The 27,119-nt window shown below is 50.4% G+C and overlaps 36 non-coding genes across 36 annotated transcripts; all 36 read left to right on the top strand.

The window, feature by feature from the left end:
• Positions 1-1,459: 1,459 nt before the first annotated feature.
• Trnam-cau (transfer RNA methionine (anticodon CAU)) lies at positions 1,460-1,532 on the top strand. Its single transcript has one exon. It is a non-coding gene; the product is annotated as a tRNA-Met (tRNA).
• A 670-nt stretch (positions 1,533-2,202) lies between these two features.
• On the top strand, positions 2,203-2,275 carry Trnak-uuu (transfer RNA lysine (anticodon UUU)). Its single transcript has one exon. It is a non-coding gene; the product is annotated as a tRNA-Lys (tRNA).
• A 144-nt stretch (positions 2,276-2,419) lies between these two features.
• On the top strand, positions 2,420-2,501 carry Trnas-aga (transfer RNA serine (anticodon AGA)). The gene has a single exon. It is a non-coding gene; the product is annotated as a tRNA-Ser (tRNA).
• A 1,729-nt stretch (positions 2,502-4,230) lies between these two features.
• On the top strand, positions 4,231-4,303 carry Trnam-cau (transfer RNA methionine (anticodon CAU)). The gene has a single exon. It is a non-coding gene; the product is annotated as a tRNA-Met (tRNA).
• A 670-nt stretch (positions 4,304-4,973) lies between these two features.
• Positions 4,974-5,046, top strand: Trnak-uuu (transfer RNA lysine (anticodon UUU)). The gene has a single exon. It is a non-coding gene; the product is annotated as a tRNA-Lys (tRNA).
• A 144-nt stretch (positions 5,047-5,190) lies between these two features.
• Positions 5,191-5,272, top strand: Trnas-aga (transfer RNA serine (anticodon AGA)). Its single transcript has one exon. It is a non-coding gene; the product is annotated as a tRNA-Ser (tRNA).
• A 1,730-nt stretch (positions 5,273-7,002) lies between these two features.
• Trnam-cau (transfer RNA methionine (anticodon CAU)) lies at positions 7,003-7,075 on the top strand. The gene has a single exon. It is a non-coding gene; the product is annotated as a tRNA-Met (tRNA).
• Positions 7,076-7,745: 670 nt separating this feature from the next.
• Positions 7,746-7,818, top strand: Trnak-uuu (transfer RNA lysine (anticodon UUU)). The gene has a single exon. It is a non-coding gene; the product is annotated as a tRNA-Lys (tRNA).
• A 144-nt stretch (positions 7,819-7,962) lies between these two features.
• On the top strand, positions 7,963-8,044 carry Trnas-aga (transfer RNA serine (anticodon AGA)). Its single transcript has one exon. It is a non-coding gene; the product is annotated as a tRNA-Ser (tRNA).
• A 1,731-nt stretch (positions 8,045-9,775) lies between these two features.
• Positions 9,776-9,848, top strand: Trnam-cau (transfer RNA methionine (anticodon CAU)). The gene has a single exon. It is a non-coding gene; the product is annotated as a tRNA-Met (tRNA).
• A 670-nt stretch (positions 9,849-10,518) lies between these two features.
• Positions 10,519-10,591, top strand: Trnak-uuu (transfer RNA lysine (anticodon UUU)). Its single transcript has one exon. It is a non-coding gene; the product is annotated as a tRNA-Lys (tRNA).
• A 144-nt stretch (positions 10,592-10,735) lies between these two features.
• Trnas-aga (transfer RNA serine (anticodon AGA)) lies at positions 10,736-10,817 on the top strand. Its single transcript has one exon. It is a non-coding gene; the product is annotated as a tRNA-Ser (tRNA).
• A 1,730-nt stretch (positions 10,818-12,547) lies between these two features.
• On the top strand, positions 12,548-12,620 carry Trnam-cau (transfer RNA methionine (anticodon CAU)). Its single transcript has one exon. It is a non-coding gene; the product is annotated as a tRNA-Met (tRNA).
• A 670-nt stretch (positions 12,621-13,290) lies between these two features.
• Trnak-uuu (transfer RNA lysine (anticodon UUU)) lies at positions 13,291-13,363 on the top strand. Its single transcript has one exon. It is a non-coding gene; the product is annotated as a tRNA-Lys (tRNA).
• Positions 13,364-13,507: 144 nt separating this feature from the next.
• Trnas-aga (transfer RNA serine (anticodon AGA)) lies at positions 13,508-13,589 on the top strand. The gene has a single exon. It is a non-coding gene; the product is annotated as a tRNA-Ser (tRNA).
• A 1,432-nt stretch (positions 13,590-15,021) lies between these two features.
• On the top strand, positions 15,022-15,094 carry Trnam-cau (transfer RNA methionine (anticodon CAU)). The gene has a single exon. It is a non-coding gene; the product is annotated as a tRNA-Met (tRNA).
• A 323-nt stretch (positions 15,095-15,417) lies between these two features.
• On the top strand, positions 15,418-15,489 carry Trnae-uuc (transfer RNA glutamic acid (anticodon UUC)). The gene has a single exon. It is a non-coding gene; the product is annotated as a tRNA-Glu (tRNA).
• A 275-nt stretch (positions 15,490-15,764) lies between these two features.
• Positions 15,765-15,837, top strand: Trnak-uuu (transfer RNA lysine (anticodon UUU)). The gene has a single exon. It is a non-coding gene; the product is annotated as a tRNA-Lys (tRNA).
• A 144-nt stretch (positions 15,838-15,981) lies between these two features.
• Trnas-aga (transfer RNA serine (anticodon AGA)) lies at positions 15,982-16,063 on the top strand. Its single transcript has one exon. It is a non-coding gene; the product is annotated as a tRNA-Ser (tRNA).
• A 1,141-nt stretch (positions 16,064-17,204) lies between these two features.
• On the top strand, positions 17,205-17,277 carry Trnam-cau (transfer RNA methionine (anticodon CAU)). Its single transcript has one exon. It is a non-coding gene; the product is annotated as a tRNA-Met (tRNA).
• Positions 17,278-17,600: 323 nt separating this feature from the next.
• Trnae-uuc (transfer RNA glutamic acid (anticodon UUC)) lies at positions 17,601-17,672 on the top strand. Its single transcript has one exon. It is a non-coding gene; the product is annotated as a tRNA-Glu (tRNA).
• Positions 17,673-17,947: 275 nt separating this feature from the next.
• Trnak-uuu (transfer RNA lysine (anticodon UUU)) lies at positions 17,948-18,020 on the top strand. Its single transcript has one exon. It is a non-coding gene; the product is annotated as a tRNA-Lys (tRNA).
• Positions 18,021-18,164: 144 nt separating this feature from the next.
• On the top strand, positions 18,165-18,246 carry Trnas-aga (transfer RNA serine (anticodon AGA)). The gene has a single exon. It is a non-coding gene; the product is annotated as a tRNA-Ser (tRNA).
• Positions 18,247-19,677: 1,431 nt separating this feature from the next.
• On the top strand, positions 19,678-19,750 carry Trnam-cau (transfer RNA methionine (anticodon CAU)). The gene has a single exon. It is a non-coding gene; the product is annotated as a tRNA-Met (tRNA).
• A 323-nt stretch (positions 19,751-20,073) lies between these two features.
• Positions 20,074-20,145, top strand: Trnae-uuc (transfer RNA glutamic acid (anticodon UUC)). Its single transcript has one exon. It is a non-coding gene; the product is annotated as a tRNA-Glu (tRNA).
• A 275-nt stretch (positions 20,146-20,420) lies between these two features.
• Trnak-uuu (transfer RNA lysine (anticodon UUU)) lies at positions 20,421-20,493 on the top strand. The gene has a single exon. It is a non-coding gene; the product is annotated as a tRNA-Lys (tRNA).
• Positions 20,494-20,637: 144 nt separating this feature from the next.
• Positions 20,638-20,719, top strand: Trnas-aga (transfer RNA serine (anticodon AGA)). The gene has a single exon. It is a non-coding gene; the product is annotated as a tRNA-Ser (tRNA).
• Positions 20,720-21,860: 1,141 nt separating this feature from the next.
• On the top strand, positions 21,861-21,933 carry Trnam-cau (transfer RNA methionine (anticodon CAU)). Its single transcript has one exon. It is a non-coding gene; the product is annotated as a tRNA-Met (tRNA).
• A 323-nt stretch (positions 21,934-22,256) lies between these two features.
• Trnae-uuc (transfer RNA glutamic acid (anticodon UUC)) lies at positions 22,257-22,328 on the top strand. The gene has a single exon. It is a non-coding gene; the product is annotated as a tRNA-Glu (tRNA).
• Positions 22,329-22,603: 275 nt separating this feature from the next.
• Positions 22,604-22,676, top strand: Trnak-uuu (transfer RNA lysine (anticodon UUU)). The gene has a single exon. It is a non-coding gene; the product is annotated as a tRNA-Lys (tRNA).
• A 144-nt stretch (positions 22,677-22,820) lies between these two features.
• Positions 22,821-22,902, top strand: Trnas-aga (transfer RNA serine (anticodon AGA)). Its single transcript has one exon. It is a non-coding gene; the product is annotated as a tRNA-Ser (tRNA).
• A 1,431-nt stretch (positions 22,903-24,333) lies between these two features.
• On the top strand, positions 24,334-24,406 carry Trnam-cau (transfer RNA methionine (anticodon CAU)). Its single transcript has one exon. It is a non-coding gene; the product is annotated as a tRNA-Met (tRNA).
• A 323-nt stretch (positions 24,407-24,729) lies between these two features.
• On the top strand, positions 24,730-24,801 carry Trnae-uuc (transfer RNA glutamic acid (anticodon UUC)). Its single transcript has one exon. It is a non-coding gene; the product is annotated as a tRNA-Glu (tRNA).
• A 275-nt stretch (positions 24,802-25,076) lies between these two features.
• Positions 25,077-25,149, top strand: Trnak-uuu (transfer RNA lysine (anticodon UUU)). Its single transcript has one exon. It is a non-coding gene; the product is annotated as a tRNA-Lys (tRNA).
• A 144-nt stretch (positions 25,150-25,293) lies between these two features.
• On the top strand, positions 25,294-25,375 carry Trnas-aga (transfer RNA serine (anticodon AGA)). The gene has a single exon. It is a non-coding gene; the product is annotated as a tRNA-Ser (tRNA).
• Positions 25,376-26,806: 1,431 nt separating this feature from the next.
• Trnam-cau (transfer RNA methionine (anticodon CAU)) lies at positions 26,807-26,879 on the top strand. Its single transcript has one exon. It is a non-coding gene; the product is annotated as a tRNA-Met (tRNA).
• The last annotated feature ends 240 nt before the right edge of the window (positions 26,880-27,119 follow it).

Genomic DNA, 27,119 nt, shown 5'->3' with positions numbered 1-27,119 from the left:
AAAAAAGTCTTACCGACTGCGTCGGTTTTTTTCTTTTTTTGTTTTGGCACAAGGAGCAGAAAATGTCGCGTTTTGGTACCCGCCACACCTCAACTCTCACAGCCGTCTATAGTGCCTGTCCTTTACATAAGGGCGATTTCCAAGCGTCAGCTTTCGCGTCAGCCGAGCAAAGTCGGGACAAGTCGGGACATACTACAGGATGGTCTGGGTGGTGCAACGACGAAACAAAACCTTAATTTAAAAATCGAAAAAAATGGGAAACATAGGATGAAAAAGCAAAAAGAAGAATATAAAAATGTCTTACCGACTGCGTCGGTTTTTTCTTTTTTTGTTTTGGAAGAAGGAGCAGAAAATATCGCGTTTTGGTACCCGCCACACCTCACCTCTCACAGCCGTCTATAGTGCCTGTCCTTTACATAAGGGCGATTTCCAAGCGTCAGCTTTCGCGTCAGCCGAGCAAAGTCGGGACAAGTCGGGACATACCACAGGATGGTCTGGGTGGTGCAACGACGAAAAAAAAAAACGTTAATTTAACAGCAGGAGCCCACATAATGACAGGGAAATATTAGCGCCACTTGCGGTGGCCGGGAATCGAACCCGAATCAACTGCTTGGCAGGAAACTATGCTCATAATTACAACACCACTGCAGTGCCACTGCTCGCAACGCCGCGCTGTGTCGGCTTCCCGCCCGCCGGCAGCGGCCCACGGCTATAGGAGCTGCAGGCGCATTACGAGGTAGGAGGGTGCATCCACACGCATTCGGGCAGCGCCTCCAAGCACGCTACGTCTTTGGGCAAGACTCGTCGCCGCTGACGCAAGGTTACTCACACTATAGTGATGAGCGGTCGTTTTAAGGCAGTGTAGTGGAGGACTCCGCGAGTTTAGTCCTTTTTTCGACGTCGCTGGGTGGCAATCCCACTTTCCCTGCCAACAGCTGCTCGTATTGCATTGGTAGCTTGTCGAGCATCTGTGGCTCAGTGGTTTGTGTGTCGGTAGCGCAGTAGGTAGTGCCTAAGTCTCATAATCTTAAGGTATGCCGGCACGATAACTCAGCGTGTTCGGTCAGAGGGTTATCTGCTCCCTCTAATGAAGGACTGAGTCAACGATGAACTTGAACGGGCGTCATCGGACGTCCGCCCCCCAACAACTGCAACGAACAAAATGAGAACAACAACAACAACAACAAAAGTGGTAGAATGCTCGGCCACCACGAGGGTGGCCCGGGTTCGATTCCCGGTGGATGCATTATTTTGCTCTTCTGGCTACAATGCTGCCACGCGGATTGCTCGCTTGAGATGCGTCAGCCCAGGACCTTATAGCTGTATAGCTGCGGCTGCAGTTTAATCTAGAGAGTCGGGACAGCACGTGTAGCAAGACAACAGATTGTTCAGAAAGCGCAAACTGTCTATCTCTAATATGTGAGGCTTAGCTAGTTTCCTGGTAGGTCGTCTCCCGCGTGCCTCGGTAGCGCAGTAGGCAGCGCGTAAGTCTCATAATCTTAAGGTCGTGAGTTCTATCCTCACCTGGGGCATTTAATTTTCTGTACATCATGGCTGCATTAACGGCGTTGCTGTTGCTAGGGAACGTACTTAACTGTCGTCCGTTATCCACTCGAAGTGCACTCCTCAGCGTCAAAATGTTTACTTCCAATTATGACGACGTAACAAGTTTGATATTTCTCCTCCCCTGTTACAAGCAAAATGCGATGCACACAGCAATGGACAGTCAATTTTGAACTGTGCGCCATGCCGGTCTGTAGGCGCAGATATGATCGCAAGCAGAGAACAGCACTTAGTCCAGATTCAGCACAAAATACGAGAAGAGACGGAGTAAATCTCACTGTTGTCAAGCAAGTTCTGTGTGGTCTAGTGGCTAGGATACCTGGCTTTCACCCAGGAGGCCCGGGTTCGATTGCCGGTACCGGAACGGAACTGTTTGCGCACACAACGCTCTATGTTTTGGCCTTCGAACTGTCGTTGGTCGCCCTTCTTCCTTAGCTTCAACCGAACGTAATCGGGGAAAGCAGGCACGTGATGCAGTTACTGTCAGCACCGGAATAAAGGGAGAAGAGGCACTGGTCCGCTGTGGGCTGCTACCAGCGTCAGTGAGAAGTCGGTGAAGTCGCCAGTAGCGCCAGAAGCCTACACACACGTCCCAGTTAATCACGTTGCTTGAAGCAGCTCCAGCCGCAACAAGCCAAAGCCCGAATAGCTCAGTTGGTAGAGCATTAGGCTTTTAACCTCAGGGTCCAGGGTTCAAGTCCCTGTCCGGGCGAAGATTTTAACGCTTCCGTAATGTCTCGTGTCATAGCGATAGTAGCCCTGCCGTAATCAGTGCACGGTTTTTGTTTCCTGTCAACATTCTGCGCAGACGCAATCGGTTGTGTTTTTCACGTTTCGAGGGTTGCTTGTCCTACAAGCAGTCGTGGCCGAGTGGTTAAGGCGTCTGACTAGAAATCAGATTCCCTCTGGGAGCGTAGGTTCGAGTCCTACCGACTGCGTTGGTTTTTTCCTTTTTTTGTTTTGGAAGAAGGAGCAGAAAATATCCCGTTTTGGTACCTCGCCACACCTCACCTCTCACAGCCGTTTATAGTGCCTGTCCTTTACATACGGGCGATTTCCAAGCGTCAGCTTTCGCGTCAGCCGAGCAAAGTCGGGACAAGTCGGGACATACTACAGGATGGTCTGGGTGGTGCAACGACGAAACAAGACCTTAATTTAAAAATCGAAATAATGGGAAAAATAGGATGAAAAAGCAAAAAGAAGAATATAAAAAAGTCTTACCGACTGCGTCGGTTTTTTTCTTTTTTTGTTTTGGCACAAGGAGCAGAAAATGTCGCGTTTTGGTACCCGCCACACCTCAACTCTCACAGCCGTCTATAGTGCCTGTCCTTTACATAAGGGCGATTTCCAAGCGTCAGCTTTCGCGTCAGCCGAGCAAAGTCGGGACAAGTCGGGACATACTACAGGATGGTCTGGGTGGTGCAACGACGAAACAAAACCTTAATTTAAAAATCGAAAAAAATGGGAAACATAGGATGAAAAAGCAAAAAGAAGAATATAAAAATGTCTTACCGACTGCGTCGGTTTTTTCTTTTTTTGTTTTGGAAGAAGGAGCAGAAAATATCGCGTTTTGGTACCCGCCACACCTCACCTCTCACAGCCGTCTATAGTGCCTGTCCTTTACATAAGGGCGATTTCCAAGCGTCAGCTTTCGCGTCAGCCGAGCAAAGTCGGGACAAGTCGGGACATACCACAGGATGGTCTGGGTGGTGCAACGACGAAAAAAAAAAACGTTAATTTAACAGCAGGAGCCCACATAATGACAGGGAAATATTAGCGCCACTTGCGGTGGCCGGGAATCGAACCCGAATCAACTGCTTGGCAGGAAACTATGCTCATAATTACAACACCACTGCAGTGCCACTGCTCGCAACGCCGCGCTGTGTCGGCTTCCCGCCCGCCGGCAGCGGCCCACGGCTATAGGAGCTGCAGGCGCATTACGAGGTAGGAGGGTGCATCCACACGCATTCGGGCAGCGCCTCCAAGCACGCTACGTCTTTGGGCAAGACTCGTCGCCGCTGACGCAAGGTTACTCACACTATAGTGATGAGCGGTCGTTTTAAGGCAGTGTAGTGGAGGACTCCGCGAGTTTAGTCCTTTTTTCGACGTCGCTGGGTGGCAATCCCACTTTCCCTGCCAACAGCTGCTCGTATTGCATTGGTAGCTTGTCGAGCATCTGTGGCTCAGTGGTTTGTGTGTCGGTAGCGCAGTAGGTAGTGCCTAAGTCTCATAATCTTAAGGTATGCCGGCACGATAACTCAGCGTGTTCGGTCAGAGGGTTATCTGCTCCCTCTAATGAAGGACTGAGTCAACGATGAACTTGAACGGGCGTCATCGGACGTCCGCCCCCCAACAACTGCAACGAACAAAATGAGAACAACAACAACAACAACAAAAGTGGTAGAATGCTCGGCCACCACGAGGGTGGCCCGGGTTCGATTCCCGGTGGATGCATTATTTTGCTCTTCTGGCTACAATGCTGCCACGCGGATTGCTCGCTTGAGATGCGTCAGCCCAGGACCTTATAGCTGTATAGCTGCGGCTGCAGTTTAATCTAGAGAGTCGGGACAGCACGTGTAGCAAGACAACAGATTGTTCAGAAAGCGCAAACTGTCTATCTCTAATATGTGAGGCTTAGCTAGTTTCCTGGTAGGTCGTCTCCCGCGTGCCTCGGTAGCGCAGTAGGCAGCGCGTAAGTCTCATAATCTTAAGGTCGTGAGTTCTATCCTCACCCGGGGCATTTAATTTTCTGTACATCATGGCTGCATTAACGGCGTTGCTGTTGCTAGGGAACGTACTTAACTGTCGTCCGTTATCCACTCGAAGTGCACTCCTCAGCGTCAAAATGTTTACTTCCAATTATGACGACGTAACAAGTTTGATATTTCTCCTCCCCTGTTACAAGCAAAATGCGATGCACACAGCAATGGACAGTCAATTTTGAACTGTGCGCCATGCCGGTCTGTAGGCGCAGATATGATCGCAAGCAGAGAACAGCACTTAGTCCAGATTCAGCACAAAATACGAGAAGAGACGGAGTAAATCTCACTGTTGTCAAGCAAGTTCTGTGTGGTCTAGTGGCTAGGATACCTGGCTTTCACCCAGGAGGCCCGGGTTCGATTGCCGGTACCGGAACGGAACTGTTTGCGCACACAACGCTCTATGTTTTGGCCTTCGAACTGTCGTTGGTCGCCCTTCTTCCTTAGCTTCAACCGAACGTAATCGGGGAAAGCAGGCACGTGATGCAGTTACTGTCAGCACCGGAATAAAGGGAGAAGAGGCACTGGTCCGCTGTGGGCTGCTACCAGCGTCAGTGAGAAGTCGGTGAAGTCGCCAGTAGCGCCAGAAGCCTACACACACGTCCCAGTTAATCACGTTGCTTGAAGCAGCTCCAGCCGCAACAAGCCAAAGCCCGAATAGCTCAGTTGGTAGAGCATTAGGCTTTTAACCTAAGGGTCCAGGGTTCAAGTCCCTGTCCGGGCGAAGATTTTAACGCTTCCGTAATGTCTCGTGTCATAGCGATAGTAGCCCTGCCGTAATCAGTGCACGGTTTTTGTTTCCTGTCAACATTCTGCGCAGACGCAATCGGTTGTGTTTTTCACGTTTCGAGGGTTGCTTGTCCTACAAGCAGTCGTGGCCGAGTGGTTAAGGCGTCTGACTAGAAATCAGATTCCCTCTGGGAGCGTAGGTTCGAGTCCTACCGACTGCGTTGGTTTTTTTTCTTTTTTTGTTTTGGAAGAAGGAGCAGAAAATATCCCGTTTTGGTACCTCGCCACACCTCACCTCTCACAGCCGTTTATAGTGCCTGTCGTTTACATAAGGGCGATTTCCAAGCGTCAGCTTTCGCGTCAGCCGAGCAAAGTCGGGACAAGTCGGGACATACTACAGGATGGTCTGGGTGGTGCAACGACGAAACAAAACCTTAATTTAAAAATCGAAAAAATGGGAAAAATAGGATGAAAAAGCAAAAAGAAGAATATAAAAAAGTCTTACCGACTGCGTCGGTTTTTTTCTTTTTTTGTTTTGGCACAAGGAGCAGAAAATGTCGCGTTTTGGTACCCGCCACACCTCACCTCTCACAGCCGTCTATAGTGCCTGTCCTTTACATAAGGGCGATTTCCAAGCGTCAGCTTTCGCGTCAGCCGAGCAAAGTCGGGACAAGTCGGGACATACCACAGGATGGTCTGGGTGGTGCAACGACGAAACAAAACCTTAATTTAAAAATCGAAAAAAATGGGAAACATAGGATGAAAAAGCAAAAAGAAGAATATAAAAATGTCTTACCGACTGCGTCGGTTTTTTCTTTTTTTGTTTTGGAAGAAGGAGCAGAAAATATCGCGTTTTGGTACCCGCCACACCTCACCTCTCACTGCCGTCTATAGTGCCTGTCCTTTACATAAGGGCGATTTCCAAGCGTCAGCTTTCGCGTCAGCCGAGCAAAGTCGGGACAAGTCGGGACATACCACAGGATGGTCTGGGTGGTGCAACGACGAAAAAAAAAAACGTTAATTTAACAGCAGGAGCCCACATAATGACAGGGAAATATTAGCGCCACTTGCGGTGGCCGGGAATCGAACCCGAATCAACTGCTTGGCAGGAAACTATGCTCATAATTACAACACCACTGCAGTGCCACTGCTCGCAACGCCGCGCTGTGTCGGCTTCCCGCCCGCCGGCAGCGGCCCACGGCTATAGGAGCTGCAGGCGCATTACGAGGTAGGAGGGTGCATCCACACGCATTCGGGCAGCGCCTCCAAGCACGCTACGTCTTTGGGCAAGACTCGTCGCCGCTGACGCAAGGTTACTCACACTATAGTGATGAGCGGTCGTTTTAAGGCAGTGTAGTGGAGGACTCCGCGAGTTTAGTCCTTTTTTCGACGTCGCTGGGTGGCAATCCCACTTTCCCTGCCAACAGCTGCTCGTATTGCATTGGTAGCTTGTCGAGCATCTGTGGCTCAGTGGTTTGTGTGTCGGTAGCGCAGTAGGTAGTGCCTAAGTCTCATAATCTTAAGGTATGCCGGCACGATAACTCAGCGTGTTCGGTCAGAGGGTTATCTGCTCCCTCTAATGAAGGACTGAGTCAACGATGAACTTGAACGGGCGTCATCGGACGTCCGCCCCCCAACAACTGCAACGAACAAAATGAGAACAACAACAACAACAACAAAAGTGGTAGAATGCTCGGCCACCACGAGGGTGGCCCGGGTTCGATTCCCGGTGGATGCATTATTTTGCTCTTCTGGCTACAATGCTGCCACGCGGATTGCTCGCTTGAGATGCGTCAGCCCAGGACCTTATAGCTGTATAGCTGCGGCTGCAGTTTAATCTAGAGAGTCGGGACAGCACGTGTAGCAAGACAACAGATTGTTCAGAAAGCGCAAACTGTCTATCTCTAATATGTGAGGCTTAGCTAGTTTCCTGGTAGGTCGTCTCCCGCGTGCCTCGGTAGCGCAGTAGGCAGCGCGTAAGTCTCATAATCTTAAGGTCGTGAGTTCTATCCTCACCCGGGGCATTTAATTTTCTGTACATCATGGCTGCATTAACGGCGTTGCTGTTGCTAGGGAACGTACTTAACTGTCGTCCGTTATCCACTCGAAGTGCACTCCTCAGCGTCAAAATGTTTACTTCCAATTATGACGACGTAACAAGTTTGATATTTCTCCTCCCCTGTTACAAGCAAAATGCGATGCACACAGCAATGGACAGTCAATTTTGAACTGTGCGCCATGCCGGTCTGTAGGCGCAGATATGATCGCAAGCAGAGAACAGCACTTAGTCCAGATTCAGCACAAAATACGAGAAGAGACGGAGTAAATCTCACTGTTGTCAAGCAAGTTCTGTGTGGTCTAGTGGCTAGGATACCTGGCTTTCACCCAGGAGGCCCGGGTTCGATTGCCGGTACCGGAACGGAACTGTTTGCGCACACAACGCTCTATGTTTTGGCCTTCGAACTGTCGTTGGTCGCCCTTCTTCCTTAGCTTCAACCGAACGTAATCGGGGAAAGCAGGCACGTGATGCAGTTACTGTCAGCACCGGAATAAAGGGAGAAGAGGCACTGGTCCGCTGTGGGCTGCTACCAGCGTCAGTGAGAAGTCGGTGAAGTCGCCAGTAGCGCCAGAAGCCTACACACACGTCCCAGTTAATCACGTTGCTTGAAGCAGCTCCAGCCGCAACAAGCCAAAGCCCGAATAGCTCAGTTGGTAGAGCATTAGGCTTTTAACCTAAGGGTCCAGGGTTCAAGTCCCTGTCCGGGCGAAGATTTTAACGCTTCCGTAATGTCTCGTGTCATAGCGATAGTAGCCCTGCCGTAATCAGTGCACGGTTTTTGTTTCCTGTCAACATTCTGCGCAGACGCAATCGGTTGTGTTTTTCACGTTTCGAGGGTTGCTTGTCCTACAAGCAGTCGTGGCCGAGTGGTTAAGGCGTCTGACTAGAAATCAGATTCCCTCTGGGAGCGTAGGTTCGAGTCCTACCGACTGCGTTGGTTTTTTTTCTTTTTTTGTTTTGGAAGAAGGAGCAGAAAATATCCCGTTTTGGTACCTCGCCACACCTCACCTCTCACAGCCGTTTATAGTGCCTGTCGTTTACATAAGCTCGATTTCCAAGCGTCAGCTTTCGCGTCAGCCGAGCAAAGTCGGGACAAGTCGGGACATACTACAGGATGGTCTGGGTGGTGCAACGACGAAACAAAACCTTAATTTAAAAATCGAAAAAATGGGAAAAATAGGATGAAAAAGCAAAAAGAAGAATATAAAAAAGTCTTACCGACTGCGTCGGTTTTTTTCTTTTTTTGTTTTGGCACAAGGAGCAGAAAATGTCGCGTTTTGGTACCCGCCACACCTCAACTCTCACAGCCGTCTATAGTGCCTGTCCTTTACATAAGGGCGATTTCCAAGCGTCAGCTTTCGCGTCAGCCGAGCAAAGTCGGGACAAGTCGGGACATACTACAGGATGGTCTGGGTGGTGCAACGACGAAACAAAACCTTAATTTAAAAATCGAAAAAAATGGGAAACATAGGATGAAAAAGCAAAAAGAAGAATATAAAAATGTCTTACCGACTGCGTCGGTTTTTTCTTTTTTTGTTTTGGAAGAAGGAGCAGAAAATATCGCGTTTTGGTACCCGCCACACCTCACCTCTCACAGCCGTCTATAGTGCCTGTCCTTTACATAAGGGCGATTTCCAAGCGTCAGCTTTCGCGTCAGCCGAGCAAAGTCGGGACAAGTCGGGACATACCACAGGATGGTCTGGGTGGTGCAACGACGAAAAAAAAAAAACGTTAATTTAACAGCAGGAGCCCACATAATGACAGGGAAATATTAGCGCCACTTGCGGTGGCCGGGAATCGAACCCGAATCAACTGCTTGGCAGGAAACTATGCTCATAATTACAACACCACTGCAGTGCCACTGCTCGCAACGCCGCGCTGTGTCGGCTTCCCGCCCGCCGGCAGCGGCCCACGGCTATAGGAGCTGCAGGCGCATTACGAGGTAGGAGGGTGCATCCACACGCATTCGGGCAGCGCCTCCAAGCACGCTACGTCTTTGGGCAAGACTCGTCGCCGCTGACGCAAGGTTACTCACACTATAGTGATGAGCGGTCGTTTTAAGGCAGTGTAGTGGAGGACTCCGCGAGTTTAGTCCTTTTTTCGACGTCGCTGGGTGGCAATCCCACTTTCCCTGCCAACAGCTGCTCGTATTGCATTGGTAGCTTGTCGAGCATCTGTGGCTCAGTGGTTTGTGTGTCGGTAGCGCAGTAGGTAGTGCCTAAGTCTCATAATCTTAAGGTATGCCGGCACGATAACTCAGCGTGTTCGGTCAGAGGGTTATCTGCTCCCTCTAATGAAGGACTGAGTCAACGATGAACTTGAACGGGCGTCATCGGACGTCCGCCCCCCAACAACTGCAACGAACAAAATGAGAACAACAACAACAACAACAAAAGTGGTAGAATGCTCGGCCACCACGAGGGTGGCCCGGGTTCGATTCCCGGTGGATGCATTATTTTGCTCTTCTGGCTACAATGCTGCCACGCGGATTGCTCGCTTGAGATGCGTCAGCCCAGGACCTTATAGCTGTATAGCTGCGGCTGCAGTTTAATCTAGAGAGTCGGGACAGCACGTGTAGCAAGACAACAGATTGTTCAGAAAGCGCAAACTGTCTATCTCTAATATGTGAGGCTTAGCTAGTTTCCTGGTAGGTCGTCTCCCGCGTGCCTCGGTAGCGCAGTAGGCAGCGCGTAAGTCTCATAATCTTAAGGTCGTGAGTTCTATCCTCACCCGGGGCATTTAATTTTCTGTACATCATGGCTGCATTAACGGCGTTGCTGTTGCTAGGGAACGTACTTAACTGTCGTCCGTTATCCACTCGAAGTGCACTCCTCAGCGTCAAAATGTTTACTTCCAATTATGACGACGTAACAAGTTTGATATTTCTCCTCCCCTGTTACAAGCAAAATGCGATGCACACAGCAATGGACAGTCAATTTTGAACTGTGCGCCATGCCGGTCTGTAGGCGCAGATATGATCGCAAGCAGAGAACAGCACTTAGTCCAGATTCAGCACAAAATACGAGAAGAGACGGAGTAAATCTCACTGTTGTCAAGCAAGTTCTGTGTGGTCTAGTGGCTAGGATACCTGGCTTTCACCCAGGAGGCCCGGGTTCGATTGCCGGTACCGGAACGGAACTGTTTGCGCACACAACGCTCTATGTTTTGGCCTTCGAACTGTCGTTGGTCGCCCTTCTTCCTTAGCTTCAACCGAACGTAATCGGGGAAAGCAGGCACGTGATGCAGTTACTGTCAGCACCGGAATAAAGGGAGAAGAGGCACTGGTCCGCTGTGGGCTGCTACCAGCGTCAGTGAGAAGTCGGTGAAGTCGCCAGTAGCGCCAGAAGCCTACACACACGTCCCAGTTAATCACGTTGCTTGAAGCAGCTCCAGCCGCAACAAGCCAAAGCCCGAATAGCTCAGTTGGTAGAGCATTAGGCTTTTAACCTAAGGGTCCAGGGTTCAAGTCCCTGTCCGGGCGAAGATTTTAACGCTTCCGTAATGTCTCGTGTCATAGCGATAGTAGCCCTGCCGTAATCAGTGCACGGTTTTTGTTTCCTGTCAACATTCTGCGCAGACGCAATCGGTTGTGTTTTTCACGTTTCGAGGGTTGCTTGTCCTACAAGCAGTCGTGGCCGAGTGGTTAAGGCGTCTGACTAGAAATCAGATTCCCTCTGGGAGCGTAGGTTCGAGTCCTACCGACTGCGTTGGTTTTTTTTCTTTTTTTGTTTTGGAAGAAGGAGCAGAAAATATCCCGTTTTGGTACCTCGCCACACCTCACCTCTCACAGCCGTTTATAGTGCCTGTCGTTTACATAAGGGCGATTTCCAAGCGTCAGCTTTCGCGTCAGCCGAGCAAAGTCGGGACAAGTCGGGACATACTACAGGATGGTCTGGGTGGTGCAACGACGAAACAAAACCTTAATTTAAAAATCGAAAAAATGGGAAAAATAGGATGAAAAAGCAAAAAGAAGAATATAAAAAAGTCTTACCGACTGCGTCGGTTTTTTTCTTTTTTTGTTTTGGCACAAGGAGCAGAAAATGTCGCGTTTTGGTACCCGCCACACCTCAACTCTCACAGCCGTCTATAGTGCCTGTCCTTTACATAAGGGCGATTTCCAAGCGTCAGCTTTCGCGTCAGCCGAGCAAAGTCGGGACAAGTCGGGACATACTACAGGATGGTCTGGGTGGTGCAACGACGAAACAAAACCTTAATTTAAAAATCGAAAAAAATGGGAAACATAGGATGAAAAAGCAAAAAGAAGAATATAAAAATGTCTTACCGACTGCGTCGGTTTTTTCTTTTTTTGTTTTGGAAGAAGGAGCAGAAAATATCGCGTTTTGGTACCCGCCACACCTCACCTCTCACAGCCGTCTATAGTGCCTGTCCTTTACATAAGGGCGATTTCCAAGCGTCAGCTTTCGCGTCAGCCGAGCAAAGTCGGGACAAGTCGGGACATACCACAGGATGGTCTGGGTGGTGCAACGACGAAAAAAAAAAACGTTAATTTAACAGCAGGAGCCCACATAATGACAGGGAAATATTAGCGCCACTTGCGGTGGCCGGGAATCGAACCCGAATCAACTGCTTGGCAGGAAACTATGCTCATAATTACAACACCACTGCAGTGCCACTGCTCGCAACGCCGCGCTGTGTCGGCTTCCCGCCCGCCGGCAGCGGCCCACGGCTATAGGAGCTGCAGGCGCATTACGAGGTAGGAGGGTGCATCCACACGCATTCGGGCAGCGCCTCCAAGCACGCTACGTCTTTGGGCAAGACTCGTCGCCGCTGACGCAAGGTTACTCACACGATAGTGATGAGCGGTCGTTTTAAGGCAGTGTAGTGGAGGACTCCGCGAGTTTAGTCCTTTTTTCGACGTCGCTGGGTGGCAATCCCACATTCCCTGCCAACAGCTGCTCGTATTGCATGGGTAGCTTGTCGAGCATCTGTGGCTCAGTGGTTTGTGTGTCGGTAGCGCAGTAGGTAGTGCCTAAGTCTCATAATCTTAAGGTATGCCGGCACGATAACTCAGCGTGTTCGGTCAGAGGGTTATCTGCTCCCTCTAATGAAGGACTGAGTCAACGATGAACTTGAACGGGCGTCATCGGACGTCCGCCCCCCAACAACTGCAACGAACAAAATGAGAACAACAACAACAACAACAAAAGTGGTAGAATGCTCGGCCACCACGAGGGTGGCCCGGGTTCGATTCCCGGTGGATGCATTATTTTGCTCTTCTGGCTACAATGCTGCCACGCGGATTGCTCGCTTGAGATGCGTCAGCCCAGGACCTTATAGCTGTATAGCTGCGGCTGCAGTTTAATCTAGAGAGTCGGGACAGCACGTGTAGCAAGACAACAGATTGTTCAGAAAGCGCAAACTGTCTATCTCTAATATGTGAGGCTTAGCTAGTTTCCTGGTAGGTCGTCTCCCGCGTGCCTCGGTAGCGCAGTAGGCAGCGCGTAAGTCTCATAATCTTAAGGTCGTGAGTTCTATCCTCACCCGGGGCATTTAATTTTCTGTACATCATGGCTGCATTAACGGCGTTGCTGATGCTAGGGATCGTACTTAACTGTCGTCCGTTATCCACTCGAAGTGCACTCCTCAGCGTCAAAATGTTTACTTCCAATTATGACGACGTAACAAGTTTGATATTTCTCCTCCCCTGTTACAAGAAAAATGCGATGCACACAGCAATGGACAGTCAATTTTGAACTGTGCGCCATGCCGGTCTGTAGGCGCAGATATGATCGCAAGCAGAGAACAGCACTTAGTCCAGATTCAGCACAAAATACGAGAAGAGACGGAGTAAATCTCACTGTTGTCAAGCAAGTTCTGTGTGGTCTAGTGGCTAGGATACCTGGCTTTCACCCAGGAGGCCCGGGTTCGATTGCCGGTACCGGAACGGAACTGTTTGCGCACACAACGCTCTATGTTTTGGCCTTCGAACTGTCGTTGGTCGCCCTTCTTCCTTAGCTTCAACCGAACGTAATCGGGGAAAGCAGGCACGTGATGCAGTTACTGTCAGCACCGGAATAAAGGGAGAAGAGGCACTGGTCCGCTGTGGGCTGCTACCAGCGTCAGTGAGAAGTCGGTGAAGTCGCCAGTAGCGCCAGAAGCCTACACACACGTTCCAGTTAATCACGTTGCTTGAAGCAGCTCCAGCCGCAACAAGCCAAAGCCCGAATAGCTCAGTCGGTAGAGCATTAGGCTTTTAACCTAAGGGTCCAGGGTTCAAGTCCCTGTCCGGGCGAAGATTTTAACGCTTCCGTAATGTCTCGTGTCATAGCGATAGTAGCCCTGCCGTAATCAGTGCACGGTTTTTGTTTCCTGTCAACATTCTGCGCAGACGCAATCGGTTGTGTTTTTCACGTTTCGAGGGTTGCTTGTCCTACAAGCAGTCGTGGCCGAGTGGTTAAGGCGTCTGACTAGAAATCAGATTCCCTCTGGGAGCGTAGGTTCGAGTCCTACCGACTGCGTTGGTTTTTTTTCTTTTTTTGTTTTGGAAGAAGGAGCAGAAAATATCCCGTTTTGGTACCTCGCCACACCTCACCTCTCACAGCCGTTTATAGTGCCTGTCGTTTACATAAGGGCGATTTCCAAGCGTCAGCTTTCGCGTCAGCCGAGCAAAGTCGGGACAAGTCGGGACATACTACAGGATGGTCTGGGTGGTGCAACGACGAAACAAAACCTTAATTTAAAAATCGAAAAAATGGGAAAAATAGGATGAAAAAGCAAAAAGAAGAATATAAAAAAGTCTTACCGACTGCGTCGGTTTTTTTCTTTTTTTGTTTTGGCACAAGGAGCAGAAAATGTCGCGTTTTGGTACCCGCCACACCTCAACTCTCACAGCCGTCTATAGTGCCTGTCCTTTACATAAGGGCGATTTCCAAGCGTCAGCTTTCGCGTCAGCCGAGCAAAGTCGGGACAAGTCGGGACATACCACAGGATGGTCTGGGTGGTGCAACGACGAAAAAAAAACGTTAATTTAACAGCAGGAGCCCACATAATGATAGGGAAATATTAGCGCCACTTGCGGTGGCCGGGAATCGAACCCGAATCAACTGCTTGGAAGGAAACTATGCTCATAATTACAACACCACTGCAGTGCCGCTGCTCTCAACGCCGCGCTGTGTCGGCTTCCCGCCCGCCGGCAGCGGCCCACGGCTATAGGAGCTGCAGGCGCATTACGAGGTAGGAGGGTGCATCCACACGCATTCGGGCAGCGCCTCCAAGCACGCTACGTCTTTGGGCAAGACTCGTCGCCGCTGACGCAAGGTTACTCACACGATAATGATGAGCGGTCGTTTTAAGGCAGTGTAGTGGAGGACTCCGCGAGTTTAGCCCTTTTTTCGACGTCGCTGGGTGGCAATCCCACTTTCCCTGCCAACAGCTGCTCGTATTGCATGGATAGCTTGTCGAGCATCTGTGGCTCTGTGGTTTGTGTCTCGGTAGCGCAGTAGGTAGTGCCTAAGTCTCCTAATGTTAAGGTATGCCGGCACGATAACTCAGCGTGTTCGGTCAGAGGGTTATCTGCTCCCTCTAATGAAGGACTGAGTCAACGATGAACTTGAACGGGCGTCATCGGACGTCCGCCCCCAAACAAGTGCAACGAACAAAATGAGAACAACAAAAAAAAAGTGGTAGAATGCTCGGCCACCACGAGGGCGGCCCGGGTTCGATTCCCGGTGGATGCATTATTTTGCTCTTCTATCTACAATGCTGCCACGCGGATTGCTCGCTTGAGATGCGTCAGCCTCAGGACCTTATAGCTGTATAGCTGCGGCTGCAGTTTAATCTAGAGAGTCGGGACAGTACGTGTAGCAAGACAACAGATTGTTCAGAAAGCGCAAACTGTCTGTCTCTAATATGTGAGGCTTAGCTAGTTTCCTGGGAAGTCGTCTCCAGCGTGCATCGGTAGCGCAGTAGGTTGCGCGTAAGTCTCATAATCTTAAGGTCGTGAGTTCGATCCTCACCCGGGGCATTTAATTTTCTGTACATCATGACTGCATTAACGGCGTTGCTGTTGCTAGGGAACGTACTTAACTGTCGTCCGTTATCCACACGGAGTGCACTCCTCAGCGTCAAAATGTTTACTTCCAATTATGACGACGTAACAAGTTTGATATTTCTCCTCCCCTGTTACAAGCAAAATGCGATGCACACAGCAATGGACAGTCAATTTTGAACTGTGCGCCATGCCGGTCTGTAGGCGCAGATATGATCGCAAGCAGAGAACAGCACTGAGTCCAGATTCAGCACAAAATACGAGAAGAGACGGAATAAATCTCACTGTTCTCAAGCAAGTTCTGTGTGGTCTAGTGGTTAGGATACCTGGCTTTCACCCAGGAGGCCCGGGTTCGATTGCCGGTACCGGAACGGAACTGTTTGCGCAAACAACGCTCTATGTTTTGGCCTTCGAACTGTCGTTGGTCGCCCTTCTTCCTTAACTTCAACCGAACGTAATCGGGGAAAGCAGGCACGTGATGCAGTTACTGTCAGCACCGGAATAAAGGGAGAAGAGGCACTGGTCCGCTGTGGGCTGCTACCAGCGTCAGTGAGAAGTCGGTGGAGTCGCCAGTAGCGCCAGAAGCCTTCACACACGTTCCAGTTAATCACGTTGCTTGAAGCAGCTCCAGCCACAACAAGCCAAAGCCCGAATAGCTCAGTCGGTAGAGCATTAGGCTTTTAACCTAAGGGTCCAGGGTTCAAGTCCCTGTCCGGGCGAAGATTTTAACGCTTCCGTAATGGCTCGTGTCATAGCGATAGTAGCCCTGCCGTAATCAGTGCACGGTTTTCGTTTCCTGTCAACATTCTGCGCAGACGCAATCGGTTGGGTTTTTCACGTTTCGAGGGGTGCTTCTCCTACAAGCAGTCGTGGCCGAGTGGTTAAGGCGTCTGACTAGAAATCAGATTCCCTCTGGGAGCGTAGGTTCGAGTCCTACCGACTGCGTTGGTTTTTTTCTTTTTTTGTTTTGGAAGAAGGAGCAGAAAATATCCCGTTTTGGTACCTCGCCACACCTCACCTCTCACAGCCGTTTATAGTGCCTGTCCTTTACATAAGGGCGATTTCCAAGCGTCAGCTTTCGCGTCAGCCGAGCAAAGTCGGGACAAGTCGGGACATACCACAGGATGGTCTGGGTGGTGCAACGACGAAAAAAAAACGTTAATTTAACAGCAGGAGCCCACATAATGATAGGGAAATATTAGCGCCACTTGCGGTGGCCGGGAATCGAACCCGAATCAACTGCTTGGAAGGAAACTATGCTCATAATTACAACACCACTGCAGTGCCGCTGCTCTCAACGCCGCGCTGTGTCGGCTTCCCGCCCGCCGGCAGCGGCCCACGGCTATAGGAGCTGCAGGCGCATTACGAGGTAGGAGGGTGCATCCACACGCATTCGGGCAGCGCCTCCAAGCACGCTACGTCTTTGGGCAAGACTCGTCGCCGCTGACGCAAGGTTACTCACACGATAATGATGAGCGGTCGTTTTAAGGCAGTGTAGTGGAGGACTCCGCGAGTTTAGCCCTTTTTTCGACGTCGCTGGGTGGCAATCCCACTTTCCCTGCCAACAGCTGCTCGTATTGCATGGATAGCTTGTCGAGCATCTGTGGCTCTGTGGTTTGTGTCTCGGTAGCGCAGTAGGTAGTGCCTAAGTCTCCTAATGTTAAGGTATGCCGGCACGATAACTCAGCGTGTTCGGTCAGAGGGTTATCTGCTCCCTCTAATGAAGGACTGAGTCAACGATGAACTTGAACGGGCGTCATCGGACGTCCGCCCCCAAACAAGTGCAACGAACAAAATGAGAACAACAAAAAAAAAGTGGTAGAATGCTCGGCCACCACGAGGGCGGCCCGGGTTCGATTCCCGGTGGATGCATTATTTTGCTCTTCTATCTACAATGCTGCCACGCGGATTGCTCGCTTGAGATGCGTCAGCCTCAGGACCTTATAGCTGTATAGCTGCGGCTGCAGTTTAATCTAGAGAGTCGGGACAGCACGTGTAGCAAGACAACAGATTGTTCAGAAAGCGCAAACTGTCTGTCTCTAATATGTGAGGCTTAGCTAGTTTCCTGGGAAGTCGTCTCCAGCGTGCATCGGTAGCGCAGTAGGTTGCGCGTAAGTCTCATAATCTTAAGGTCGTGAGTTCGATCCTCACCCGGGGCATTTAATTTTCTGTACATCATGACTGCATTAACGGCGTTGCTGTTGCTAGGGAACGTACTTAACTGTCGTCCGTTATCCACACGGAGTGCACTCCTCAGCGTCAAAATGTTTACTTCCAATTATGACGACGTAACAAGTTTGATATTTCTCCTCCCCTGTTACAAGCAAAATGCGATGCACACAGCAATGGACAGTCAATTTTGAACTGTGCGCCATGCCGGTCTGTAGGCGCAGATATGATCGCAAGCAGAGAACAGCACTGAGTCCAGATTCAGCACAAAATACGAGAAGAGACGGAATAAATCTCACTGTTCTCAAGCAAGTTCTGTGTGGTCTAGTGGTTAGGATACCTGGCTTTCACCCAGGAGGCCCGGGTTCGATTGCCGGTACCGGAACGGAACTGTTTGCGCAAACAACGCTCTATGTTTTGGCCTTCGAACTGTCGTTGGTCGCCCTTCTTCCTTAACTTCAACCGAACGTAATCGGGGAAAGCAGGCACGTGATGCAGTTACTGTCAGCACCGGAATAAAGGGAGAAGAGGCACTGGTCCGCTGTGGGCTGCTACCAGCGTCAGTGAGAAGTCGGTGGAGTCGCCAGTAGCGCCAGAAGCCTTCACACACGTTCCAGTTAATCACGTTGCTTGAAGCAGCTCCAGCCACAACAAGCCAAAGCCCGAATAGCTCAGTCGGTAGAGCATTAGGCTTTTAACCTAAGGGTCCAGGGTTCAAGTCCCTGTCCGGGCGAAGATTTTAACGCTTCCGTAATGGCTCGTGTCATAGCGATAGTAGCCCTGCCGTAATCAGTGCACGGTTTTCGTTTCCTGTCAACATTCTGCGCAGACGCAATCGGTTGGGTTTTTCACGTTTCGAGGGGTGCTTCTCCTACAAGCAGTCGTGGCCGAGTGGTTAAGGCGTCTGACTAGAAATCAGATTCCCTCTGGGAGCGTAGGTTCGAGTCCTACCGACTGCGTTGGTTTTTTTCTTTTTTTGTTTTGGAAGAAGGAGCAGAAAATATCCCGTTTTGGTACCTCGCCACACCTCACCTCTCACAGCCGTTTATAGTGCCTGTCCTTTACATAAGGGCGATTTCCAAGCGTCAGCTTTCGCGTCAGCCGAGCAAAGTCGGGACAAGTCGGGACATACTACAGGATGGTCTGGGTGGTGCAACGACGAAACAAAACCTTAATTTAAAAATCGAAAAAATGGGAAAAATAGGATGAAAAAGCAAAAAGAAGAATATAAAAAAGTCTTACCGACTGCGTCGGTTTTTTTCTTTTTTTGTTTTGGCACAAGGAGCAGAAAATGTCGCGTTTTGGTACCCGCCACACCTCACCTCTCACAGCCGTCTATAGTGCCTGTCCTTTACATAAGGGCGATTTCCAAGCGTCAGCTTTCGCGTCAGCCGAGCAAAGTCGGGACAAGTCGGGACATACCACAGGATGGTCTGGGTGGTGCAACGACGAAAAAAAAACGTTAATTTAACAGCAGGAGCCCACATAATGATAGGGAAATATTAGCGCCACTTGCGGTGGCCGGGAATCGAACCCGAATCAACTGCTTGGAAGGAAACTATGCTCATAATTACAACACCACTGCAGTGCCGCTGCTCTCAACGCCGCGCTGTGTCGGCTTCCCGCCCGCCGGCAGCGGCCCACGGCTATAGGAGCTGCAGGCGCATTACGAGGTAGGAGGGTGCATCCACACGCATTCGGGCAGCGCCTCCAAGCACGCTACGTCTTTGGGCAAGACTCGTCGCCGCTGACGCAAGGTTACTCACACGATAATGATGAGCGGTCGTTTTAAGGCAGTGTAGTGGAGGACTCCGCGAGTTTAGCCCTTTTTTCGACGTCGCTGGGTGGCAATCCCACTTTCCCTGCCAACAGCTGCTCGTATTGCATGGATAGCTTGTCGAGCATCTGTGGCTCTGTGGTTTGTGTCTCGGTAGCGCAGTAGGTAGTGCCTAAGTCTCCTAATGTTAAGGTATGCCGGCACGATAACTCAGCGTGTTCGGTCAGAGGGTTATCTGCTCCCTCTAATGAAGGACTGAGTCAACGATGAACTTGAACGGGCGTCATCGGACGTCCGCCCCCAAACAAGTGCAACGAACAAAATGAGAACAACAAAAAAAAAGTGGTAGAATGCTCGGCCACCACGAGGGCGGCCCGGGTTCGATTCCCGGTGGATGCATTATTTTGCTCTTCTATCTACAATGCTGCCACGCGGATTGCTCGCTTGAGATGCGTCAGCCTCAGGACCTTATAGCTGTATAGCTGCGGCTGCAGTTTAATCTAGAGAGTCGGGACAGTACGTGTAGCAAGACAACAGATTGTTCAGAAAGCGCAAACTGTCTGTCTCTAATATGTGAGGCTTAGCTAGTTTCCTGGGAAGTCGTCTCCAGCGTGCATCGGTAGCGCAGTAGGTTGCGCGTAAGTCTCATAATCTTAAGGTCGTGAGTTCGATCCTCACCCGGGGCATTTAATTTTCTGTACATCATGACTGCATTAACGGCGTTGCTGTTGCTAGGGAACGTACTTAACTGTCGTCCGTTATCCACACGGAGTGCACTCCTCAGCGTCAAAATGTTTACTTCCAATTATGACGACGTAACAAGTTTGATATTTCTCCTCCCCTGTTACAAGCAAAATGCGATGCACACAGCAATGGACAGTCAATTTTGAACTGTGCGCCATGCCGGTCTGTAGGCGCAGATATGATCGCAAGCAGAGAACAGCACTGAGTCCAGATTCAGCACAAAATACGAGAAGAGACGGAATAAATCTCACTGTTCTCAAGCAAGTTCTGTGTGGTCTAGTGGTTAGGATACCTGGCTTTCACCCAGGAGGCCCGGGTTCGATTGCCGGTACCGGAACGGAACTGTTTGCGCAAACAACGCTCTATGTTTTGGCCTTCGAACTGTCGTTGGTCGCCCTTCTTCCTTAACTTCAACCGAACGTAATCGGGGAAAGCAGGCACGTGATGCAGTTACTGTCAGCACCGGAATAAAGGGAGAAGAGGCACTGGTCCGCTGTGGGCTGCTACCAGCGTCAGTGAGAAGTCGGTGGAGTCGCCAGTAGCGCCAGAAGCCTTCACACACGTTCCAGTTAATCACGTTGCTTGAAGCAGCTCCAGCCACAACAAGCCAAAGCCCGAATAGCTCAGTCGGTAGAGCATTAGGCTTTTAACCTAAGGGTCCAGGGTTCAAGTCCCTGTCCGGGCGAAGATTTTAACGCTTCCGTAATGGCTCGTGTCATAGCGATAGTAGCCCTGCCGTAATCAGTGCACGGTTTTCGTTTCCTGTCAACATTCTGCGCAGACGCAATCGGTTGGGTTTTTCACGTTTCGAGGGGTGCTTCTCCTACAAGCAGTCGTGGCCGAGTGGTTAAGGCGTCTGACTAGAAATCAGATTCCCTCTGGGAGCGTAGGTTCGAGTCCTACCGACTGCGTTGGTTTTTTTCTTTTTTTGTTTTGGAAGAAGGAGCAGAAAATATCCCGTTTTGGTACCTCGCCACACCTCACCTCTCACAGCCGTTTATAGTGCCTGTCCTTTACATAAGGGCGATTTCCAAGCGTCAGCTTTCGCGTCAGCCGAGCAAAGTCGGGACAAGTCGGGACATACCACAGGATGGTCTGGGTGGTGCAACGACGAAAAAAAAACGTTAATTTAACAGCAGGAGCCCACATAATGATAGGGAAATATTAGCGCCACTTGCGGTGGCCGGGAATCGAACCCGAATCAACTGCTTGGAAGGAAACTATGCTCATAATTACAACACCACTGCAGTGCCGCTGCTCTCAACGCCGCGCTGTGTCGGCTTCCCGCCCGCCGGCAGCGGCCCACGGCTATAGGAGCTGCAGGCGCATTACGAGGTAGGAGGGTGCATCCACACGCATTCGGGCAGCGCCTCCAAGCACGCTACGTCTTTGGGCAAGACTCGTCGCCGCTGACGCAAGGTTACTCACACGATAATGATGAGCGGTCGTTTTAAGGCAGTGTAGTGGAGGACTCCGCGAGTTTAGCCCTTTTTTCGACGTCGCTGGGTGGCAATCCCACTTTCCCTGCCAACAGCTGCTCGTATTGCATGGATAGCTTGTCGAGCATCTGTGGCTCTGTGGTTTGTGTCTCGGTAGCGCAGTAGGTAGTGCCTAAGTCTCCTAATGTTAAGGTATGCCGGCACGATAACTCAGCGTGTTCGGTCAGAGGGTTATCTGCTCCCTCTAATGAAGGACTGAGTCAACGATGAACTTGAACGGGCGTCATCGGACGTCCGCCCCCAAACAAGTGCAACGAACAAAATGAGAACAACAAAAAAAAAGTGGTAGAATGCTCGGCCACCACGAGGGCGGCCCGGGTTCGATTCCCGGTGGATGCATTATTTTGCTCTTCTATCTACAATGCTGCCACGCGGATTGCTCGCTTGAGATGCGTCAGCCTCAGGACCTTATAGCTGTATAGCTGCGGCTGCAGTTTAATCTAGAGAGTCGGGACAGCACGTGTAGCAAGACAACAGATTGTTCAGAAAGCGCAAACTGTCTGTCTCTAATATGTGAGGCTTAGCTAGTTTCCTGGGAAGTCGTCTCCAGCGTGCATCGGTAGCGCAGTAGGTTGCGCGTAAGTCTCATAATCTTAAGGTCGTGAGTTCGATCCTCACCCGGGGCATTTAATTTTCTGTACATCATGACTGCATTAACGGCGTTGCTGTTGCTAGGGAACGTACTTAACTGTCGTCCGTTATCCACACGGAGTGCACTCCTCAGCGTCAAAATGTTTACTTCCAATTATGACGACGTAACAAGTTTGATATTTCTCCTCCCCTGTTACAAGCAAAATGCGATGCACACAGCAATGGACAGTCAATTTTGAACTGTGCGCCATGCCGGTCTGTAGGCGCAGATATGATCGCAAGCAGAGAACAGCACTGAGTCCAGATTCAGCACAAAATACGAGAAGAGACGGAATAAATCTCACTGTTCTCAAGCAAGTTCTGTGTGGTCTAGTGGTTAGGATACCTGGCTTTCACCCAGGAGGCCCGGGTTCGATTGCCGGTACCGGAACGGAACTGTTTGCGCAAACAACGCTCTATGTTTTGGCCTTCGAACTGTCGTTGGTCGCCCTTCTTCCTTAACTTCAACCGAACGTAATCGGGGAAAGCAGGCACGTGATGCAGTTACTGTCAGCACCGGAATAAAGGGAGAAGAGGCACTGGTCCGCTGTGGGCTGCTACCAGCGTCAGTGAGAAGTCGGTGGAGTCGCCAGTAGCGCCAGAAGCCTTCACACACGTTCCAGTTAATCACGTTGCTTGAAGCAGCTCCAGCCACAACAAGCCAAAGCCCGAATAGCTCAGTCGGTAGAGCATTAGGCTTTTAACCTAAGGGTCCAGGGTTCAAGTCCCTGTCCGGGCGAAGATTTTAACGCTTCCGTAATGGCTCGTGTCATAGCGATAGTAGCCCTGCCGTAATCAGTGCACGGTTTTCGTTTCCTGTCAACATTCTGCGCAGACGCAATCGGTTGGGTTTTTCACGTTTCGAGGGGTGCTTCTCCTACAAGCAGTCGTGGCCGAGTGGTTAAGGCGTCTGACTAGAAATCAGATTCCCTCTGGGAGCGTAGGTTCGAGTCCTACCGACTGCGTTGGTTTTTTTCTTTTTTTGTTTTGGAAGAAGGAGCAGAAAATATCCCGTTTTGGTACCTCGCCACACCTCACCTCTCACAGCCGTTTATAGTGCCTGTCCTTTACATAAGGGCGATTTCCAAGCGTCAGCTTTCGCGTCAGCCGAGCAAAGTCGGGACAAGTCGGGACATACTACAGGATGGTCTGGGTGGTGCAACGACGAAACAAAACCTTAATTTAAAAATCGAAAAAATGGGAAAAATAGGATGAAAAAGCAAAAAGAAGAATATAAAAAAGTCTTACCGACTGCGTCGGTTTTTTTCTTTTTTTGTTTTGGCACAAGGAGCAGAAAATGTCGCGTTTTGGTACCCGCCACACCTCACCTCTCACAGCCGTCTATAGTGCCTGTCCTTTACATAAGGGCGATTTCCAAGCGTCAGCTTTCGCGTCAGCCGAGCAAAGTCGGGACAAGTCGGGACATACCACAGGATGGTCTGGGTGGTGCAACGACGAAAAAAAAACGTTAATTTAACAGCAGGAGCCCACATAATGATAGGGAAATATTAGCGCCACTTGCGGTGGCCGGGAATCGAACCCGAATCAACTGCTTGGAAGGAAACTATGCTCATAATTACAACACCACTGCAGTGCCGCTGCTCTCAACGCCGCGCTGTGTCGGCTTCCCGCCCGCCGGCAGCGGCCCACGGCTATAGGAGCTGCAGGCGCATTACGAGGTAGGAGGGTGCATCCACACGCATTCGGGCAGCGCCTCCAAGCACGCTACGTCTTTGGGCAAGACTCGTCGCCGCTGACGCAAGGTTACTCACACGATAATGATGAGCGGTCGTTTTAAGGCAGTGTAGTGGAGGACTCCGCGAGTTTAGCCCTTTTTTCGACGTCGCTGGGTGGCAATCCCACTTTCCCTGCCAACAGCTGCTCGTATTGCATGGATAGCTTGTCGAGCATCTGTGGCTCTGTGGTTTGTGTCTCGGTAGCGCAGTAGGTAGTGCCTAAGTCTCCTAATGTTAAGGTATGCCGGCACGATAACTCAGCGTGTTCGGTCAGAGGGTTATCTGCTCCCTCTAATGAAGGACTGAGTCAACGATGAACTTGAACGGGCGTCATCGGACGTCCGCCCCCAAACAAGTGCAACGAACAAAATGAGAACAACAAAAAAAAAGTGGTAGAATGCTCGGCCACCACGAGGGCGGCCCGGGTTCGATTCCCGGTGGATGCATTATTTTGCTCTTCTATCTACAATGCTGCCACGCGGATTGCTCGCTTGAGATGCGTCAGCCTCAGGACCTTATAGCTGTATAGCTGCGGCTGCAGTTTAATCTAGAGAGTCGGGACAGTACGTGTAGCAAGACAACAGATTGTTCAGAAAGCGCAAACTGTCTGTCTCTAATATGTGAGGCTTAGCTAGTTTCCTGGGAAGTCGTCTCCAGCGTGCATCGGTAGCGCAGTAGGTTGCGCGTAAGTCTCATAATCTTAAGGTCGTGAGTTCGATCCTCACCCGGGGCATTTAATTTTCTGTACATCATGACTGCATTAACGGCGTTGCTGTTGCTAGGGAACGTACTTAACTGTCGTCCGTTATCCACACGGAGTGCACTCCTCAGCGTCAAAATGTTTACTTCCAATTATGACGACGTAACAAGTTTGATATTTCTCCTCCCCTGTTACAAGCAAAATGCGATGCACACAGCAATGGACAGTCAATTTTGAACTGTGCGCCATGCCGGTCTGTAGGCGCAGATATGATCGCAAGCAGAGAACAGCACTGAGTCCAGATTCAGCACAAAATACGAGAAGAGACGGAATAAATCTCACTGTTCTCAAGCAAGTTCTGTGTGGTCTAGTGGTTAGGATACCTGGCTTTCACCCAGGAGGCCCGGGTTCGATTGCCGGTACCGGAACGGAACTGTTTGCGCAAACAACGCTCTATGTTTTGGCCTTCGAACTGTCGTTGGTCGCCCTTCTTCCTTAACTTCAACCGAACGTAATCGGGGAAAGCAGGCACGTGATGCAGTTACTGTCAGCACCGGAATAAAGGGAGAAGAGGCACTGGTCCGCTGTGGGCTGCTACCAGCGTCAGTGAGAAGTCGGTGGAGTCGCCAGTAGCGCCAGAAGCCTTCACACACGTTCCAGTTAATCACGTTGCTTGAAGCAGCTCCAGCCACAACAAGCCAAAGCCCGAATAGCTCAGTCGGTAGAGCATTAGGCTTTTAACCTAAGGGTCCAGGGTTCAAGTCCCTGTCCGGGCGAAGATTTTAACGCTTCCGTAATGGCTCGTGTCATAGCGATAGTAGCCCTGCCGTAATCAGTGCACGGTTTTCGTTTCCTGTCAACATTCTGCGCAGACGCAATCGGTTGGGTTTTTCACGTTTCGAGGGGTGCTTCTCCTACAAGCAGTCGTGGCCGAGTGGTTAAGGCGTCTGACTAGAAATCAGATTCCCTCTGGGAGCGTAGGTTCGAGTCCTACCGACTGCGTTGGTTTTTTTCTTTTTTTGTTTTGGAAGAAGGAGCAGAAAATATCCCGTTTTGGTACCTCGCCACACCTCACCTCTCACAGCCGTTTATAGTGCCTGTCCTTTACATAAGGGCGATTTCCAAGCGTCAGCTTTCGCGTCAGCCGAGCAAAGTCGGGACAAGTCGGGACATACTACAGGATGGTCTGGGTGGTGCAACGACGAAACAAAACCTTAATTTAAAAATCGAAAAAATGGGAAAAATAGGATGAAAAAGCAAAAAGAAGAATATAAAAAAGTCTTACCGACTGCGTCGGTTTTTTTCTTTTTTTGTTTTGGCACAAGGAGCAGAAAATGTCGCGTTTTGGTACCCGCCACACCTCACCTCTCACAGCCGTCTATAGTGCCTGTCCTTTACATAAGGGCGATTTCCAAGCGTCAGCTTTCGCGTCAGCCGAGCAAAGTCGGGACAAGTCGGGACATACCACAGGATGGTCTGGGTGGTGCAACGACGAAAAAAAAACGTTAATTTAACAGCAGGAGCCCACATAATGATAGGGAAATATTAGCGCCACTTGCGGTGGCCGGGAATCGAACCCGAATCAACTGCTTGGAAGGAAACTATGCTCATAATTACAACACCACTGCAGTGCCGCTGCTCTCAACGCCGCGCTGTGTCGGCTTCCCGCCCGCCGGCAGCGGCCCACGGCTATAGGAGCTGCAGGCGCATTACGAGGTAGGAGGGTGCATCCACACGCATTCGGGCAGCGCCTCCAAGCACGCTACGTCTTTGGGCAAGACTCGTCGCCGCTGACGCAAGGTTACTCACACGATAATGATGAGCGGTCGTTTTAAGGCAGTGTAGTGGAGGACTCCGCGAGTTTAGCCCTTTTTTCGACGTCGCTGGGTGGCAATCCCACTTTCCCTGCCAACAGCTGCTCGTATTGCATGGATAGCTTGTCGAGCATCTGTGGCTCTGTGGTTTGTGTCTCGGTAGCGCAGTAGGTAGTGCCTAAGTCTCCTAATGTTAAGGTATGCCGGCACGATAACTCAGCGTGTTCGGTCAGAGGGTTATCTGCTCCCTCTAATGAAGGACTGAGTCAACGATGAACTTGAACGGGCGTCATCGGACGTCCGCCCCCAAACAAGTGCAACGAACAAAATGAGAACAACAAAAAAAAAGTGGTAGAATGCTCGGCCACCACGAGGGCGGCCCGGGTTCGATTCCCGGTGGATGCATTATTTTGCTCTTCTATCTACAATGCTGCCACGCGGATTGCTCGCTTGAGATGCGTCAGCCTCAGGACCTTATAGCTGTATAGCTGCGGCTGCAGTTTAATCTAGAGAGTCGGGACAGTACGTGTAGCAAGACAACAGATTGTTCAGAAAGCGCAAACTGTCTGTCTCTAATATGTGAGGCTTAGCTAGTTTCCTGGGAAGTCGTCTCCAGCGTGCATCGGTAGCGCAGTAGGTTGCGCGTAAGTCTCATAATCTTAAGGTCGTGAGTTCGATCCTCACCCGGGGCATTTAATTTTCTGTACATCATGACTGCATTAACGGCGTTGCTGTTGCTAGGGAACGTACTTAACTGTCGTCCGTTATCCACACGGAGTGCACTCCTCAGCGTCAAAATGTTTACTTCCAATTATGACGACGTAACAAGTTTGATATTTCTCCTCCCCTGTTACAAGCAAAATGCGATGCACACAGCAATGGACAGTCAATTTTGAACTGTGCGCCATGCCGGTCTGTAGGCGCAGATATGA

This window comes from Schistocerca gregaria, unplaced genomic scaffold (genome assembly GCF_023897955.1).
Source record: "Schistocerca gregaria isolate iqSchGreg1 unplaced genomic scaffold, iqSchGreg1.2 ptg000337l, whole genome shotgun sequence".
Classification (NCBI taxonomy): domain Eukaryota; kingdom Metazoa; phylum Arthropoda; class Insecta; order Orthoptera; family Acrididae; genus Schistocerca; species Schistocerca gregaria.
Note: the sequence above shows the minus strand (reverse complement) of the source record. Positions and strands in the feature narration are given on the sequence as shown.